General features: G+C 46.4%; 1 protein-coding gene across 1 annotated transcript in view; it reads right to left on the bottom strand.

Annotated features, from left to right (window-relative positions):
* Positions 1-4442, bottom strand: part of LOC105564917 (growth arrest-specific protein 2-like) — a 35150-nt gene extending 30708 nt beyond the window's left edge. Inside the window, exon 1 of the mRNA XM_012017692.1 lies at positions 4125-4442. The gene's annotated coding sequence lies outside the window, so the exon portion shown is untranslated. The remainder of the gene's footprint in view (positions 1-4124) is intronic.
* Between the last annotated feature and the right edge of the window lie 704 nt (positions 4443-5146).

The following is a 5146-nucleotide window of genomic DNA, read 5'->3' on the forward strand; positions in this document are numbered from 1 at the left end:
ACCTCTAGAACTTGGTCCAAGTTCTAGCTTTGAGAAATGCGTAGCCAATCAACTTGCAGCTATTCCATAAAAGTTGATTGACTACACGTTTCTCGAAACTATAGAACCTGGACCAAGTTCTAGCATCGTGGACGGCCACGCGCGTTCGAGACGCTTTGGGAAATTCGCCGTGTTCAGCCTGCAATTCACTTATTTACACTCGGCTGAAACGTACATCGCCGAGGCGAATTAAATGTCACCGAGGCGAGCGGACGGCGACGAGGTATTTTACGCTCCGATTATTACGCTAACAAAGCGCGGCTCACAACGGCTGCGTTCAGCGGAAGAGCTACATTGCAACATCTTAAAATTCGTAAATTTGATTAGAGTATGCTCCGAAATTCTGCCATAATTAAAAGCGCACGCCAATCAGATTCAAGGCTCTTACCACAGCTGCAAAGCAGCTTTTTCCGCTGAACCCCAATCAGTTCGCCGCGCTCCTCGCGAGCGCGAACGCGGCAATTTCAACTCTCGGAAGCGCGGGTGGGTATTTTTAGATGCGCGGGTGCTCGGTGATCCCTCTCGGTGCGCGGCCGAGAGCCGGCAGCAGTACACGGCGGATTGGAAGAAACGATTCTCTCGAGGCGCGGTAATGCGCCGTTAGCGGTAATAAGATTGAGGTAATAAGCGGTCGTTTTGGAGCGTGACCATCGCGCGTAGGAGTATTTGTACGTACGTCGCAACGCATGACGTTCCAAGCAACGAAACCGCGGGGGAAGGCGGACGAGCGAGCGAGCGAGCGAGCGAGCGAGCGGGCGGGTAGGCGCGATGCAGCGCGACGCGCCGGGCGTTCTCCGCGCAGCGGGAAGCGAAATTCGACCGTGTTCCGCCGTCGGCGCGAAAGTCCAGGACTTAATGCGGGATCTACAATGCGAGTCGCGGAGTCGTAGTCGTAAGAACAGTCGACTATGATTGGTTAATTCTTATGTGTCTGACTGAACTGACCAATCACAGTCGATTGTTCTTACGACTGCGGCTCTGAGGCTCGCATTGTAGACCCCGCATAACACAAGTCGTCGCGACGGGGACGCCTCGGGCTTCCCGCGGGTGAAAGCACGTGGAGGAGCGTCGCGTCGCGGAGTCTCGATTAAAAATTCAGATTACTCGTCTAAATTCATGGAGCTGAAACAGAGATGGACTATATATTCATTGTACTAATCATTGCAAGCGTCGTTGCTCAAGTATACTTTTCACCTTAAAAACTTACCTTTTCAAAAAGAGGTAAAGACAAGCGCCAAGCATAAGCGCTGTTCGAGCAATAACTATGCGATTGAATTATTTGAAAATACATTGTTACGAAAAGAACAAACTCTATTTGCTCTACAAAGGTAATGATATCAACAAATTGCATCAGCTACGGCAATAAACGTTTATGCAAATTAGACAATTTTATTCAATATAATTGTTACTTCATTTTATCTCCAAGACTCAACACGCGGAAAAGGAAGCCGGTCCCGGCCGGCGTTTTCTTTACTCGCAAGACTTATCGCGACCCCGCTTGTCTGCCGTCGCGATCGGGTTGGGTATCCGATTGGCGATAGCGCCGTGCATTCGTTTAATCTCGCCCGCCGACTGATAGATCCTATAAATTCGCGCCTTCGCGCTTGAGTGATAAGAGCCGGCCGTTCGGCAATGTTGAAGGAGAGATGCGTACTATCGGGGCATCTCTCGCGAGCATTTCTAATGCCGAAGCCGTAAATGCTAATGCGAAGCACCGCGCGGTTTACAATAGCCCGCTCCGCGAGCTTCGTAACGTGCGTGCGCGGAGATTACGCGTTGCGGGGGATAATAGACCTCGTAAATGTTGTAAAAGCATGTTCAAAAGAAAAACTAGGCCGCGATAATCCGACGCGACGTGCAAGTCAATAAAACTGCTGATGCACGTCACAACTACATTGCGCGCGCGCATGTCTTCCGGGAAGCGATTTCGAAATTGTACACGCGAACGAATGCACGATTCGCGCCCTCGGTATTATCGTCAAGCTTCGCACTTTGTAATATTATTACCAGCTGTTAGAAGAGATAATGACTGCGCCTAATGCTTTAACGGATCCGCGGCAACGAGCGTCTTGCAAATAAAGGAAACGCCGCTTCCTCTATTCGCACTTTCCACGCGTCGGGCTTCAGAAGCTTGAGCGATAACGCTCACAATTAGCGCAATAGATATAGGTACAGTCCACTCCCGTTTCAACCCCTCCAAGAATTTAGATGAGTTGCCTGAACTTTTAGCCGACAAACTTTCTAATGTATCTTTCAATTTGCCCAATTTAATAACCGCGTTAATTGCCAAACGCTTGTCGTTAGCCAAGCGTTAATTGCCGCGTTGCTGTTAGATATCTAATTTCCCAGAAACGAGCCGCGCGCGTTTTTAAGGGCGGGCTTAATTGCGGCGAGAGGACGACGGAGAGGAGTCGCAACGTGCGTACACACGAGGTACAATAGCAGATATACTCTCGGTTGTAATGTTCGGATAATGAGCTTCGTAGAGGCAGGCCGTTGCCCGACGCCTTAGAAATTCTTTAATGACTTCGTGTCGCGGTGCGCACACACCGAGATATGTCATTTAAGCTTCGTTCTGCGAGAGAGCCCGCCAGTCATTCGTCAAAGTGCCGTGAGAGAGAGAGAGAGAACCGTATGGAGGACGATCAGCGGAGGAGGACTCGTTGTGAAACCTCCATGGCAATCGCGAGGACTAATTAACGACGAGTTTAGAAGCCCGAGATGTTTACAAATCGATACGAATCGTCTATTTCTGAATTACGGCGCTTACTCTCGAAAGAACGGCGATTTTAACAGCAGCAAATTATTTATCGCCGGTAAAGACCCGACAAATTAAGTACCGAGGACAGACAAGAATATCTCGTTCTCCGATCAATTTTAAGTTAAGCCTTTGACAGTTGTTCAACCTTAGACTTAATTGCCCAAGTGTTTGGCGTTGAGGATTAAGAAATTGAGATCAACAATCACGGTCTTTTCAATTTTGATTAAGGGAACAGTCTTGTACTCTACAATCGGGAGAAAGTGTCTGCGATGGTCAAAGAGAGTCCGAATGCTTCTTCAGCGATGCGAGTTTCGAATAGCGTCTTAATACGCGTGTCACAGAACGTTATTTCCACTTCTATTCCTGCGAATGATAAACCGACTGCGGATGAATAATGAACGTCGTACTCGTGGTAATTAACTCTCTAGAAAAGAATACGTAACAATGCACACACTCGTTAAAAGTTAATGAAGCGTATCGACCCTCGCTTTCTCAAACAGTTGATAAGGTCGCGAGCAAACGTTGCGCAGCTCTCGCTTTCAAAATAAGAAACGTATGACGGAAGATATTATTTGAAAAACACACCTCGCACCCTCAAAAGTACACGTCATACAAAGCTTACCTTGCAATCTGTATCTTGTACTTGCAGGCAGACTAATTAAAGTGTACACCTATTACCAATAAAACTCGACTTCCGCCATTTATCAACTATTCTCGCGTGATTGCTCAATTTTCCCGATATGCAAACGCAAAAATTAATTCGGTTGCGATACGAATGCGCGTATAAGTGGAGTATAGACAGACGCAACAATTTATATTAACATTCACAGTAATAAATTCGCGTTTAAATTAATAATAAGTAAAGTGTTCTGTTTGTATAACGTATAAATAACAGAAACATCGTCAGCAAACATTTTCAGAATTAACCTTAGGATGTTTCTGAACGCAGAGTAATAAGAAGTTTACGTATGAGATAATATACAAAGTATATAGAAGCACTCCGGTATTAATTAATGACACGTAAATTTGCAGATTATCTTTTCTGATACATTCACCGACGTTCCGCCAGTATTTTATATCAGGAGTGGAGCATTCGATTGAATCAGTTCCCGAATCTTCAATCTCGCGGTTCCAAAGTCAGATCTACACTCCAAGAAATAATTGTACAGTTCGCCGAAAATTATTAAAAGTCCCCGCGCGCTCGTCCCTCAGCGACTCGCGCTTATCACAAATTCCACGCGCACTTGTCAACAAATCGAATCCCCTCGAGCGTCGCAAAATAACGTTATCGAAACGCCGCGCGATCGCAAGATTGGATGCTTACCTGAGGAATGCTCGCGAGGGACATCGCTCGTCGTGGTCGCTTGTTCGCGAAAATTTCTCAATTGTTCGCGAACTCACCGCTTCGAAACTCTGCCTGTCTCTCTCTGCCTCCCTTCCTCTTTCCCAATTAATGATCGAGCACCTTGTGCTGCGACCGACGACGACTCGTACACGCCGATCGTCCGATCACGACTGCAGCCCTTCGTTGCCGGCGCTCCAGGAGAGCGAGCCCACGAAGGAAAGAGGGAGATATCGCCGGCAGATCTGTGCCCCTACCACGCTCGCGCTCGCGAACCGACTCCGACAGACCGCTATTGTACACGCGGCGCTCGCACGGAAGCGCTCACACGGGATAGCAACGAGCCAGGATGTGCCTCGGGATACCGTCTACCCCTCGCAGAAAGATCGGGCCCTCGGGCGTCTGTAATACCTCCGCGCTGCCAAGTATCGATGCACATCCCTACCCGATTACTTTCGTGGTTATTGATCTTGCAGACGAAATTGATTCGACCCGAACGATCTTTCCGTTTAGAATATTAGTCTTCGATGTTACTCCGCGCGTTTGGAAGCGCGATGAAGAACATCTTCTAGGTCTAGAAACAGCGAGAAGTGCCAAGTTGACCGGCTGGATATACTACTGAGAAAAAAGCCTTTGAAAATTTATTTGTATTATTTCAGTGAAATAAACGTCATATGCCATTTTTTATTTACTTTACAAATATTTTATTATTCCAAATTTAATATTTTCTAGTTTTTTAAACTAGAAACTACTCTAGTTTTTCACTGAAATAAGCATTATATGCCACATATAAATTTTCAAAGACTTTTTCTCAGTGTACGGTAGTCTTCGCCATATTGAGACTTACGCCCAGAAAAACAGATTCATTTGGGTTAATTTCTTCGAATCCACTAAATTTTTGTTAACTTGTACTAAAACATTTGCTGGATTTCAAGAAATAGATGTGAATTCTCTTCGAAGTTCCGGTCTGGGTCAAATAAAATTTTGTCAAGGTACACTGATAG

Source organism: Vollenhovia emeryi, unplaced genomic scaffold (assembly GCF_000949405.1).
Source record: "Vollenhovia emeryi isolate VEMERY1.0 unplaced genomic scaffold, V.emery_V1.0 DF939158.1, whole genome shotgun sequence".
NCBI classification, from domain to species: Eukaryota; Metazoa; Arthropoda; class Insecta; order Hymenoptera; family Formicidae; genus Vollenhovia; species Vollenhovia emeryi.